The sequence below is a fragment of the Somniosus microcephalus genome, chromosome 31, assembly GCF_052327205.1.
Source record: "Somniosus microcephalus isolate GS21.2 chromosome 31, FLI_Smic_1.0, whole genome shotgun sequence".
NCBI lineage: Eukaryota > Metazoa > Chordata > Chondrichthyes > Squaliformes > Somniosidae > Somniosus > Somniosus microcephalus.
The window spans coordinates 26,754,171-26,768,928 of NC_141017.1; positions in this window are offsets into that span (position 1 = coordinate 26,754,171).

The window sequence follows — 14,758 nt, forward strand, 5'->3', positions numbered from 1 at the left end:
TGGGCTTATACTCGCTGGAGTTTAGAAGAATGAGAGGGGATCTCATTGAAACTTATAAAATTCTGACAGGACTGGACAGACTAGATGCAGGAAGGATGTTCCCGATGGTCGGGGAGTCCAGAACCAGGGGTCACAGTCTAAGGATAAGGAGTAAGCCATTTAGGACAGAAATGAGGAGGAATTTCTTCACCCAGAGAGTGGTGAACCTGTGGAATTCTCTACCACAGAAGGCAGTAGAGGCCAATTCATTAAATATATTCAAGAAGGAGTTGGATATATTTCTTATGGCTAAAGGGATCAAGGGATATGGGGAGAAAGCAGGGACAGGGTACTGAAATTGAATGATCAGCCATGATCGCATTGAATGATGGAGCAGGCTCGAGGGGCCGAATGGCCTACCCCTGCTCCTATCTTCTATGTTTCTATGTTATTGTCCATTCCTAGTTGCCCTTGAGAAGGTGGTGGTGAGCCGCCTTCTTGAACCGCTGCAGTCCGTGTGGTGAAGGTACTCCCACAGTGCTGTTAGGGAGGGAGTTCCAGAATTTTGACCCAGCGACGATGAAGGATCGGCCGATATATTTCCAAGTCAGGATGGTGTGTGACTTGGAGGAGAACTTGGAGGCGGTGGTGTTCCCATGCACCTGCTGCCCTTGTCCTTCTAGGTGGTAGAGGTCGCGGGTTTGGGAGGTGATGTCGAAGAAGCCTTGGCGAGTTGCTGCAGTGCATCTTGTAGATGGTACACACTGCAGCCACGGTGCGCCGGTGGTGGAGGGAGTGAATGTTTAAGGTGGTGGATGGGGTGCCAATCAAGCGGGCTGCTTTGTCCTGGATGGCTCGGTGTCAAATTTTGGCCCCAGCTGGAGTATTGGGTCCAATTCTGGGCACCACACTTTAGGAAGGACGTGAAGGCTTTGGAGAGGGTACAGAAGAGATTTACTAGAACGGTTCCGGGGATGAGGGATTACAGTTACCATGGAGAGACTGGAGAAGCTGAGGTTGTTCTCCTTGGAGCAGAGAAGGCTAAGAGGAGATTTGATGGAGGTGTTTAAAATCATGAAGGGTCTAGAGCGAGTAAATAAAGAGAAACTGTTTCCAATGGCTGAAGGGTCGATGACCAGAGGGCACAGATTTTAGATGATTGGCAAAAGAACCAGAGGCGACATGAGGAGAAACTTTATTTATGCAACGAGTGGTTCGGATTTGGAATGCTCTGCCTGATGGGGCGGTGGAGGGAGATTCAATAGTCGTCTTCAAACGGGAATTGGATAAATACTTGAAGGAGAAACAATTGCAGGGATCTGGGGAAAGAGCGGGGGAGTGGGACTAACTGGATTGCGCTTCGAAAGAGCCGGTGCAGACTCGATGGGCCGAATGGCCTCCTTCTGTGCCGTACTATTGTATGATAACACTCCTGTGAAACGCCTTGGGGATGTTTTACTGCGTTAAAGGCGCTATATAAATACAAGTTGTTGTTGGTGGTGGTAGCTTGTACGTGGCTGGCCATGAGTTGGAGAATGGCAGCAAGCATCTGCTTCCACTCGGCGGAAGTGCCTCCATTACTACTACAACAACAACAACTTGTATTTATATAGCGCCTTTAACGTAGTAAAACATCCCAAGGCGCTGCACAGGAGTATTTTAAGACAAAACATTTGACACCGAACCACATAAGGATAACTCAGGACAGATGACCAAAAGCTTGGTCAAAGAGGTCGGTTTTAGGGAGCGTCTTAAAGGAGGATAGAGAGGTAGCGAGGCAGAGAGGTTTAGGCAGGGAATTCCAGAGCTTGGGGCCCAGGCAACAGAAGGCACGGCTGCCAAAGGTGGAGCGATTATAATCAGGGATGCTCATGAGGGCAGAATTAGAGGAGCGCAGATATCTCGGGGGGGGGGGGGTTGTAGGGCTGAAGGAGATTACAGAGATAGGGAGGGGGGTGAGGGGGCCATGGAGGGATTTGAAAACAAGGATGAGAATTTTGAAATCGAGGCGTTGCTTAACTGGGAGCCAATGTAGGTCAGCGAGCACAGGGGTGATGGGTGAACGGGACTTGGTGCGAGCTAGGACACGGGCCGCCAAGGGAGATGCCACCTCTTGAACTGGGACTCCATGCTGCCCAAGGCTGACTTATGTACTTTATATATAGCACTGTGGGTGGAGCCAGAACTACCACTAGCAGTGTCGCTGGGGTATAAGTTGCCTCTCAATCGGCCCGGGTATAGGGTTGCCAAGTTTGGTTGGAGGTATTCCTGGAGGTTTGTTCAGATGGCCTCCTGCCTCCAACCGCCTCACCCAGTTGCACAGTCGCCTTCCTCCACCCCCAATATTTTCATAACTGAAGAACAAAAGTATTCAAAGGAAGTGAAGAAAACAAAAACGGCCCAATTTCTTTTAAAGCTCCTGCGATTTTCCTCCCGGGTGCTGTTTGGCAGCCGTGTCCGGGCGATTAATCTTCGATTCCCAGAGGCTCCAGGGCCAATCCTGGAGGGGTTGGCAACCCCCCTGCGGACCTCAAGCGAGCGGCCCTGGATAACTCAGTCCCGAGCAGCAGCGCCTGCATCTCAAAGCCTTGCAGATGGCAAGCATCCCATAATAATCACAACAACAACAACAGACAGAGCCTTTAGTCATCCTGGTCTCCATGTGCGTCACTCGAAAGGAATCTGATGCTGTCTGGTTGAGTGAAATTAGACTCGGTCACAGCCCTCGGCCTGTTTTTCAGCCTTGCTCGGTTGATTTCCGATCCATTACCAATAAAGTCCAGTGTGCCTTTGATTTTTTTTTCTCTCTCGCTCTCTTTGCCAACCACTTCTGGGGCCCCTCTTGGCCTAATTATGCTCGAGAAGCCCTGGGGGCGGGGGGTTGAATACGGTGCAAGGGGCGCCGACCAGGCCCAGCTAAAGGGCTCCGACTGCTGTTACTGTCTGGCTCCAGCTGTGAGCAGCTGTATTCAAAGGGGTAGCAAGCCTTTGTTGTAGTGGTTACTAATGGGTCTGTTATGGCACTGATATGTTTAAAGCGTTGGTGGCATCGAGCGCTCGTTCACTGTTGCAGAGCAGGCCTGGATCATTTACAGTTTGAGTTCTGCACTCCTGAATCCTGACCTTCTCTTTCATTCGTTCACGGGTTGTGGGCGTCGCTGGCAAGGCCGGCATTTATTGCCCGTCCCTCGTCGCCCCTTGAGAAGGTGGTGGTGAGCCGCCTTCTTGAACCGCTGCAGTCCCTGTGGTGAGGGTACTCCCACAGCGCTGTTAGGGAGGGAGTTCCAGGATTTTGACCCAGCGACGATGAAGGATCGGCCGATATATTTCTAAAGCCGGGATGGTGTGCGACTTGGAGGGGAACTTGGAGGTGGCGGTGTTCCCACGCGCTGCAGCAACTCGCCAAGACTTCTTCGGCAGCACCTCCCAAACCCACGACCTCCACTACCTAGAAGGACAAGGGCAGCAGGCGCATCCCATAAACGAATGATTAAAAAAAAAGCTGGTGTCTGACTTGGAGGGGAACTCCTTGTCTTTCTAGGTGGCGGAGAACGTGGGTTTAAGAGGTACTGAACCACTTTGAGTGGAAAGGTGATTCAGAGGGTGAGCCCGACACAACGTGGTCCCTGGGAACTCCTGGCTGCCCGTTAAAGTGAGCAGCCTGGGAATTGTTGGTGGTGTTCTTGCCTTTGAGTCATGGGTTCAAGCCCCACACAGGAGTTGAGCCCATAATCCAGGCTGGCACTCCAGGGCAGTACCGAGGGAGCGCTGCACTGTCGGGGGTGCCATCTTGCAGATAAGACGTTAAACCGAGGCAGGTGGGTGTAAAAACAGCTCATGACACTATTGGAAGAAGAACAGGGGAGTTCTCCCAATGCCCTGGCCAATTTTTATCTCTCAACCAACATCACTAAAACAGATTAACTGATCATTTATCTCAATGTGGTTTGTGGGTCATCCGGCTGCATTCAGGAAAGCCAGGGCTACATAAGAACATAATAACTAGGAGCAGGCGTAGACCATTCGGCCCCTCGAGCCTGCTCCGCCATTCAATAAGATCATGGCTGATCTTTGTCCCGAACTCCACTTTCCCGTCCCATATCCCTTGATTCCCCTAGAGTCCAAAAATCTTTCAATCTCAGCCTTGAATATACTCAATAACTGAGCATCTACAGCCGTCAATGGTTCTTAAAGGGGTCACTACAGGCCGCCAGCAAAAAGTTAAGTTCTTAAAAAATACTTCCCTAACTGTGGAACCGGGAGGTGCAGGAGTCCTTTTCCCAACTCCACTGCAGTCCCACAGACTGTTGCCGGCCCCTGATTGCCCCCTCCCGATCCCCTTCCCTTCCGATCGCCCCATCTCAATCGCCTCCTCCCAATCGACTCCGTTCCGATCCCCTTCCCCCCCGATCGCCCTCTCCCGATCCCCTTCCCTTCCAATCGCCCCATCTCGATCACCTCCTCCCAATCGACTCCGTTCCGATCCCCTTCCCCCCCCTGATCGCCCTCTCCCGATCCCCTTTCCCCCCCGATCGCCGTCTGCCGATCCCGTTCCCTTCCGATCGCCCCATCTCAATCGCCTCCTCCCAATCGACTCTGTTCCGATCCCCTTCCCCCCGATCGCCCTCTCCTGATCACGCTCCCCCCCCTGCTCGCCCCCCCCTTGGCCAACAGCCCTCTCTCAGCCAAGACCATCAAAAACAGGTTGTCTGGTCATTCATCTCATTTGCTGTTTTTGAGATCTTGCTGTGTATAAATAGGCTTTGTCCTCACCCAAATAGCAATGGACTAAGCTTCAAAGCAATTGAGGTACTTTGAACCATCCTGGGGATGTGATAAGGTGCTATATAAATGTGACTTCTTTCTTTCTTGGGAATGATGTTGATTTGATAGGTTAAGAAGGCAAATGGTATGTTGTCCTTCATAGCAAGAGGGTTTGAGTACAGGAACCAAGGATGTCTTGCTGCAGTTGTACAGGGCCTTGGTGAGACCACACCTTGAGTATTGTGTGCAGTTTTGGTCGCCTTATCTGAGGAAGGATGTTCTTGCCATGGAGGGAGTGCAGCGAAGATTCACCAGACTGATACCTGGGATGGCAGGAATGACGTATGAGGAGAGATTGGGACGATTGGGCTTGTACTCGCTGGAGTTTAGAAGAATGAGAGGGGATCTCATTGAAACTTATAAAATTCTAACAGGACTGGACAGGCTAGATGCAGGAAGGATGTTCCCGATGGTCGGGGAGTCCAGAACCAGGGGTCACAGTCTAAGGATAAGGGGTAAGCCATTTAGGACTGAGATGAGGAGGAATTTCTTCACTCAGAGAGTGGTGAACCTGTAGAATTCTCTACCACAGAAGGCAGTAGAGGCCAATTCATTAAATATATTCAAGAAGGAGTTGGATATATTTCTTAAGGCTAAAGGGATCAAGGGATATGGGGAGAAAGCAGGGACAGGGTACTGAATTTGGATGATCAGCCATGATCGCATTGAATGGTGGAGCAGGCTCGAGGGGCCGAATGGCCTACTCCTGCTCCTATCTTCTATGTTTCTATATTTCTATGTAGCTGTAGACTGGGTGGAAATTGGATAGAGGACACATTCAGTGCAATCTGCAGAGGGAGTGGCCTGGTTATTTATGTTCACGTGAGAGGTGGTGTCGGTCAGTTGGTGTAATTAATTTTGATTATCAACAACAATCTGCATTTATATAGGGGGAAAAATTTGGTTGCTTTGCGCCTCCCGTTAGCGCCCGTGAAATTCCACGGGAGATTAACAGCGGCAGTACCCGTTAGCGCGGCGCGGCGCTGTGCCGCCAGCGATGACATCATCGCCATGCGCAGCGCCCCACCCGCACCCCGGTTGCGATCTTCGGTAGCGCCCCCTGACTTACCGCTGGACGCTATGTCCGACAGGGTCAAGGGAGGCCTACCTGCAGCCCGGGCGGCGCTAATTAAAGGCGAGGTGCCGGGTGGACGATTTTGTTGCTGGCCACCTGTCAGCACCTGCCCCCTCTGCCTTCCCTGGCCTCCTGAGCATCCCCCCCCCCACCTCCCCGAGGTGTGCCAGCTGCGCTCCGTGAGCCCGGCACTTCTCTTGAGTGCCGGGCTCGTTTGCCGGCACTCCCGATCCCTGGTGGCCCAGCTGGGCCCCGGGTCGCACTGCGCAAGGCCCCTCCCCTTTAAGAAGGGGAGGAAGGTCTGCCATACCGCGGCACGTAGCGCCGCAACATTCCCTCGCAGCAGCCCAAGAGGGAGGCGGGGCGCTTCCAGTAGCACCCTGCTTCCCTCTTGAGGTGCTACCGATGAATTTCGGCCACGGGGGCGCTAATTTTTTTTGGGGTGCTAAAAGCAGTAAAATGCCCCAAGGCGCTTCACAGGAGCGCAATCAGACAAAAATTGACACCGAGCCAAAGAAGGAGAAATTAGGGCAAGGCGACCAAAAGCTTGGTCGAAGAGGTAGGCTTTAAGCAGAGAGGAGACAGAGGGGGAGAGGTTCCGGGAAGGAAAACCTCTATGTGAAAGCACAAATTTAATGTTTTACTCAAACTAATTCTCAAACAAAAAAAAGGCTCCTGTTCTGTCTTCAGAAGTCATGGGGCCTACTGAATCTGGGAGCGATGAGGCCTGGTCAAAAATCAGAATTGGTTTAAAAAAAAAATCATTCCTGAGGAAGCACCCAAATAACTTGAAAGCTGTCCAGGGGTAGAATCCCCCACAATGAAGTGCCTGAGACACAAGAGCAAGAGAGAGAAGCGGGTCACCTCAAACAAGACGCGTTGCCTGGAGAAAGTAAAATGACCTTCAGCTCCCACAGGAAGAAAGGGCAAGGGAGACAGCCTGGAACCAAACATCGAAAACCTGGGAAATACCTTTTATCACCTGCTGTGAATTCACATTGTCAATGGTTGGATTAGCGGCCACATTCCAAGATATAATGTGTTAGATCCGTGATTCTGAGAGTATGATGTTTTTCAATAACTACACGGATGCTGTAACTTAACAATCAACAGGTGTTTACTGGAGTAGGGTAGTCTCAAGACTGGGGGTACAGAGGCATGCTCAAGGCTTATATACAGGTGTGGTCACTGCCGGTACTACAGTATACAGGAGCTGTAAAAGTAGTTCTCTCTTAAAGGTACATACACTGCAATTCCTCCCCTTTTAGATTAGCAGTACACATAATATTCAAATAACAATTAACACTTTAACATGCACATTAAACAACAATAGTCCATTTAAAGATTCAGTCTTTGGGGCGGCTTCCTGATCCTTTCGGGATAGCGCCTTTCCTGAGGTTCTTGTTCTTGGTGCGGAGGCGATTCTGGCCCCTTTTCGTCGGTTAGTTCATCGGTTTCCACTGCTACTGCTTCTGAGGTAGATGCTACCGGTATGTCGGGTTCATCCCCAGGTACGCGAGACATGGGGTTGACTCGTTCCTGTGATGCTAAGATCTGATCGACGTGGTGTCTCACAATGTTCTCCCCGACATCCACTGTGTACATTAATGGCCCCTGCCTTGTGCATATCGTTCCGGGTTGCCATTTCTCTGTTCGGTAGTCACGGGCCAAGACTGGTTGTCCTACATTGAAGCTCCTTGTCGGCTTCTCATTGATGTGCTGGAATTGTTTATCCTCCACATTTCTTCGCACATTTGGCCTGAGCAAATCCAGACGAGATCTCAACCTTCGGTTAAAGAACATCATGGCTGGGGTCTGGTTGGTAACTGCATGTGTCGCATTTCTGTAGGCTAATAAGAAATTGTCCACCTTATGCTGTAGTGGAATTTCATCGTTGCACATGGCCTTTATCGCCTTTTTATAGGTTTGTACGAACCTCTCAGCCAACCAATTTGTGGCTGGATGATACGGGGCGGATGTGTAATGCCTTACCCCATTCCTTCTCATAAATTTCCGAAACTCTTCGGACACAAACTGTGGTCCATTATCAGAGCAAAACTGCTCTGGCAAGCCGTTCCTGGCAAATATGGTCCGTAGGACTGCAATCATTTTCTCTGTAGTGGTTGAGGACATTTTTATCACCTCAGGCCATTTCGAGTGAGCATCCACTGCTATTAAGAACATTGAGTCCATGAATGGACCAGCAAAATCAATATGCACCCATTGCCATGGAGAGGAGGGCCACTCCCATGGGTGTAGAGGGGCATGTGGTGGTGCATTTTGGACCTTCTGGCATCCTAAGCAGCTCTTGGTTAGGTCCTCGATTTGTTGATCGATTCCCGGCCACCACACATAAGCCCTAGCAAGGCTTTTCATTTTCACCCCTCCCAGATGACCTTCATGAAGCTCATTTAGCACTCTCTCCCTTAACTTGGGTGGAATCACCACTCTGGATCCACACATCACTGTCCCCTGGCATACTGACAGCTGTTCTCTTCTGGATGAGAATGCTGGCAACAGTGAGTCGCCATGTGTTGGCCATCCCCTCACCGTCAAATCATATACCCGAGACAGCGTCGGATCATTGCGGGTCTCCTTCTCTATATCTGCGGTAGTTACTGGCAATCGTTCAATTATTGACGAATAAAATATCTCGATAGGGTCCACTGCTGGTGCTTCCTCCACAGTAGGCAGTGGCAGGCGTGATAGCCCATCAGCGTTCCCATGCTGTTTCGTGCCTTTGTATTCTATTTCATATTGGTTCGCCCCTAGAAAAAGGGACCATCTTTGTAACCGTTGTGCAGTCATCACCGGAACGCCCTTCTTTGGATTAAAGATGGAGACAAGTGGTTGGTGGTCAGTCAGCAAGGTGAACTTCTGCCCATGCAGATAGTGGTTGAATTTTTTTACTCCCCATACTAGGCTGAGGGCCTCCCTGTCAATCTGGGCGTAGTTGCGCTCGGCTGAGGTGAGTGACCGAGACGCAAAGGCTACTGGCCTCTCCAACCCGTCTGGGAATTTGTGCGACAGCACCACTCCAATACCATAGGGTGATGCATCACATGCCAAACGAATTGGTAGTGCTGGGTTGAAATGGGCCAACACCTTTCGATGTGATCAATTCTTTGCACTTCTGGAAAGCTCGTTTACGTTCGTCATTCCACTTCCATGGTACCCCTGTTTGCAGTAGGTTGTTCAGTGGGAGTAATACTGTAGACAAATTTGGTAAGAACTTATGGTAGTCGTTCACCAGCCCGAGGAACGACCTCAGTTGTGACACATTTTCCGGTGCTGGAGCCTTGACTACTGCCTCAATCTTTTCAGGAGACTTATGTAACCCCTCTTCATCGATAACGTGGCCACAATACGAGATCTGCCTCTGGAAAAACTCGCACTTGTGGCGATTAGCTCGTAGCCCATATTCCTTTAATCTAGTGAGCACCTTCTCCAAGTTGGCGAGGTGATCACTGTCATTTTCGCCCGTGACCAGGATGTCATCCAAATAACACTGGGTCCCTGGAATCCCTTGCAGGACTTGATCCATCGCCCTTTGCCAAATAGACGGAGCCGATGCTACCCCGAACACCAGCCGGTTGTATTGGTAGAGACCTTTATGGGTGTTGATCGTGAGGTATTGTTTTGAGGCTTCTTCTACCTCCATTTGCAAGTACGCCTGGGCTAGATCAATTTTGGTGAAGCGTTTACCTCCAGATAGTGAGGCGAAAATATCCTCAATTCGTGGAAGCGGATATTGTACTGTGTGAAGGACTGGGTTCACTGTCACCTTAAAATCCCCACAGATGCGGACCTTCTTTGGTTCCCCAGGCGTATTACTCAATGACCTCTTCATTACAGGAATGATGGGTGTAGCCCACTCGCTCCAGTCTACTTTGGACAGTACTCCTGCACGTTCCAACCCTTCCAGCTCTGCTTCGACAGCTGGTCGGATCGCATAAGGCACTGGTCTGGCCTTAAGAAATTTTGGGCTTGCATTTTCTTCTATTTTAATCGTTGCTGTTATGCCTTTTAGTGTTCCGAGTCCCTCCTGGAACACTTCTTTTGCGTCAGTTAGCATTTTTGACAGTCGTCCAGGTGTGACGTCGTCATCCTTTTTGGCCTCAACCTTCAGTGCCTGTATGGAATGCCAATCTAATTGTATTTTCTGGATCCATTCACGTCCTAGTAGTGGTGGTCCTCCATCTGGCAATACATATATGTCCATTTTAGGTATTTCCTGGCCTTTGTATATCACTTTCACCCTTATTCACCCACTTTTTGCCCCGTGTACGTCTTCAAGACAATCTCTGTAGCTTTCAAGGGTATATGTGAAAATAGCCGCTTGTAGTCCCTTATGGTTTATGACTGTTAGGGCTGATCCTGTGTCCAATTCCATTTTCACTTGGACTCCGTCTATCTTGAGTGTGACCCAGATAGTCTGGTGCTCCTCCATTTTGGTTACCTTATGTAGTTTCAGACAACCCAGCTCCTTGCTTCCGGAGTCTGTATCACTTTTCTGTTCGTCTGAACTACTCGCCGTCACCTTATGTACCTTTTTGTACTTCTCCTGTGGAGGTTTCTTGCTGTCGGTTTTCTTCCCAGACCTGCAGACTCTTGCTATGTGTCCTGCTTTTCCACGCTGTCTGCACACTTGGTCCTTGAACCAACAATCCTTCTGGTTGTGTGTTGTTCTGCCGCAGCGATAACACTTCCCTGTTCCATAGGACATTTCATTGGTGCCATATTCTTGCGGTCTCCGTTGTATCTCTGCAGCGCCCCTTGCGGCTGCTTCGTGTGATACTGCCATGCTGAAAGCCTTGTCCAGCGTAAGGTCCTTTTCTGATAGAAGCCGTTTCTGGGTTCCTTCACTTTGAAGCCCACACACAAACTTGTCCCTTAACGTATCTGCTAGTCCCACTCCAAACTGGCAGTGTTTCGATAGCTTGCGCAGTTCCGTTAAGTACTCAGCATTGCTTTCGTCTTTTTGTTGGTTCCTTTTGTGGAACTTAAATCTTTCTGCTATCAGCAGCGGTGCGGGGTTTAAGTGGTCCTGTAGGATTTCTACTATGCTTTCGAAATTCTTATCCACAGGCTTCTCTGGGGTTATTAGGTTTCGCAGTAAGCCATAAGTTTTTGCGCCCATGGAATTTAACAAAACCAGTGCTTTCCTAGCATCTGGCACTTCATTCACCCTGCAGTACACCTCAATACGTTCCACATATGTCGCCCAATCTTTGACTTAATTGTCGAACGTAGAGATACTGCCACTCTTCGGCATCCCTGGGTGTGATTTAACTGTCAAAAATGGCATCTCCCGCGCTCCCCCTTCTTCTCTGCTGGCACAAAATGGCATCTCCCACGCTTTCCTTTCTTCCCGCGCTCGCCCTTCTTCTCCGCTGCGGCTTCTAAAAATGGCGTCTCCCGCGCTCTTCCTTCTTCTCCGCGGCTCAATGGCGTCTCCCGCGCTCTCCCTTCTTCTCCCCGCGGACACTGTTCAGCCCTTGAGCCCTGGCTGTGCTCTGTGCATTTTTTTTTCTGTGCGCCTTTCCCGTTTCCGCCGCTCGGTCCTGAACCTGGCTGTTGCTTTACCCTCTCTCTCTCCATTTTGTTTTTCCTCGACGCCGCTCGGTTTTCAACCCCCGGCTGCGCCCTGTGCGCTTCACCCTCTCTCTTACCCCTTCAACACTGCTCGGCTTTCTCTCCGCCGTCGGTCGGCTCCAGCCGCCGCTGTCCGGGAAGGGTCTGCGCTGTACCTGTTGTCAGTCTGTTGCTGATCATCGTGGCTGGGAACCAAGCCCGGCTCTCCACAGCCTCCCCTGTGATGTTCACTCTCTGCTGGACGACTGGGCGGTTGCTCGTGGTCGACGCCCGTGCTTCTGGCCTCGACTTTCTTCCACCGCCCTCCCGGAGCGAATCCTCGAAGGGAAATGCAGAGTTGCAGGTAGATTCGAATCGACACTCGTCGCCACTGTTAGATCCGTGATTCTGAGAGTATGATGTTTTTCAATAACCACACGGATGCTGTAACTTAACAATCAACAGGTGTTTACTGGAGTAGGGTAGTCTCAAGACTGGGGCTACAGAGGCATGCTCAAGGCTTATATACAGGTGTGGTCACTGCCGGTACTACAGTATACAGGAGCTGTAAAAGTAGTTCACTCTTAAAGGTACATACACTACAGAAAGGAAAAGCAGACATTAGAAATTGTAAAGCAAGCGTATCTGAGATTGTCCTGACTTAAAAATGTTTTCAAAGTGGTCGCATTATTAAATAAGCATCACCACAGATGAAGCAGTTCAAAGTCATGTGATTATGGTTCATACTTTCATATCTGCCCAGATGACTTTCCCACATCTGAGACCATGTCTGAGGACTTCAATGAAACCACTGTCGTCATGTCTGAGCAGCAGAAGGAAGAAAACGGAAGCCACTGGTGATTTGGGCAGCCACCCAACACTGAGAGACACAGTGCAGCTGAAAGCCTAGTTGACGAGACCCCCGCGACTAGCTAACAAGAAGAGGCTGTACATAGACTGCCCTGAAAAGCAGAGCAGGTCATGTTCGGGAGGGGTGGGAGGGAGAGGGGGGGCGGGGCGCAAAGCTCCTAGCGCACGCGGGGCGGCGCCGCTGAACGCCTCCCGCGAAATTCAGCGGGAGGTTAGCAGCAGAGGTAGACGGTAGCGCCCCAGCGAAGTTAGCAGCCAAGAAAGGGGGGGGGCTGCGCAGCCGAATTCTCCCCCCCCCCCCCAAGGAATGCTGAGAGGCCTCGGTCAGCTGCGTGCAAACCAAACTCCCTTTCACTACACGATAGAAGCGGTTGGCTGGATAATTAATTGGCCAGCTTCGTGCCTTGGGCTGATCTGTTCGCCGAGCCAGTTTGCCACCTGCCGCGGCGCCGGGCAGCTCAGAAGCACAGCCAAGGCTGACATGCCCGGAGGCCCAGTTCAGGGCTGGATTATCAGGAGTGGTCTCGAGTCGTCAGTGGGGCCTCTGTTCTGAGGGTGACGGTGGAGGGCCCCCCTCGTAGTGATGACGCCTCCCTGGAAAATTTACACTACAAGCGGCTGCAACTGTTCAATAAAAACTGAGCTGAGGGCAATCATCCGGCCCCTTACAGCTGGGTCACAAGCTAATCTCTTTGACAAAGGAACAAATTGCATTAAACTTGAGCAATTTTAGATGCACAGTCAAGTCTTTATTCTCCCACAATGACACTTCCTGTCTATCTATCTATATTTTAATCTCCTTTTAAAGGGACATCGTGTTTGTGACTTCATTCTCCAGCAAGCCACTTCTAGCTTGGGCTCAAGTACAGAGGCTGAACTGAAACCCATCCTCATCTCACTTTTTCAAAATTCGTTTTTATGGGATCTGGGCATCGCTGGCAACACCACCACCTCCAAGTTCCCCTCCAAGTCACACACCATCCTGACTTGGAAATATGTCAGCCATTCCTTCATCGTCGCTGGATCAAAATCCTGGCACTCCCTCCCTAACCGCGCTGTGGGAGCACCTTCACCACACGGACTGCAGCGGTTCAAGAAGGCGGCTCACCACCACCTTCTCAGGGATGGGCAATAAAAATGCCGGCCTTGCCAGCGAGGCCCACATCCCATGAACGAATTTTTAAAAAACACTGCACACACTCGCCTTCATATAACATCTTAAGAAACAGTTGTAGTGCAGAGTGAAAGAATGATGAGAGGAGACCGGAAGCTTAGTCAAAGAGATAAGCGGGGAGTGAAGAGCAAGGGGGAGGCGTGTCCAAAGTGAAGAGCAGAGACAACTAAATTAAATAGAATGTACAGCACAGAAACAGGCCATTCGGCCCAACTGGTCCGTGCCAGTGTTCATGCTCCACTCGAGCCGCCTCCCACCCCTCTTCATCTCACCCTATCAGCATAACCTTCGATTACTTTCTCCCTCATGTGCTTATCTAGCTTCCCCGCAAATGCTATTCGCAATTGAATGCTCTTCCATTGAAGGTGAAACTGGGGTGGGGAGGGTGGGGGGTGGTTGCGTGGGGGAGGAACGCACAGGAGATTGGAGTCAGAGGATACAGGAGGCAACGGTAGGCTGGAGGAGGTTGTAGAGATAGATAGGGAGGGGCAAGGCCACGGGGAGAATTATCGATGAGAATTTTGAATTTGACGCTTTGAAGACAGGAAATTCTCACTGAAAAGAAAGACTTGCATTTCTATAGCGCCTATCATGACCGCCAGACATCCCAAAGTGCTTTACAGCCAATGAGATACTTTTGGAGTGGAGTCACTGCTGTAATGTAGGAAACGCGGCAGCCAATTTGCACACAGCAAGCTCCCACAAACAGCAATGTGATAATGTCTAGTGATGTTGATTGAGGGTTACATATTGGCCAGAACACCGGGGAGAGCGCCCCCTACTCTTCTTCGAAATAGTGCCGCGGGATCTTTTACGTCCACCTGAGAGAGCAGACGGGACCTGGGTTTATCCGAAAGACAGCAGCTCCGACAGTGCAGCGCTCCCTCAGCACTGACACTGGGCTTGTCAGCCTGGATTTTTTTTTGTGCACTGCTGCTTGCTTTACCACAAAGGGCACTGGGATTGGGCGGCAAGGGTTCGGATGCCCCGCGGTGCTGACTGTGCGAAAATGAGAACAGGCCTGGGGACCAGCAGAGAGAGAGAGAGAGAGAGAGAGAGGAAGGCAACGGTTTAAATTGTGTAAGCAGGGTAAAGCTGCTGGACCACAAGTGGTTTAAAAATAGCCAGTGCGTCGCTGCTTCCTGCAGCCTCCACAAGAGACGAGGAGAGATTGGAAATAGGCAGCACAGACACTTCTGCATCTGGAACCCTGGAGCTGTGAGATGCCTGAAGAGTTCAACTCACCACGCCTCAGTTCCTCC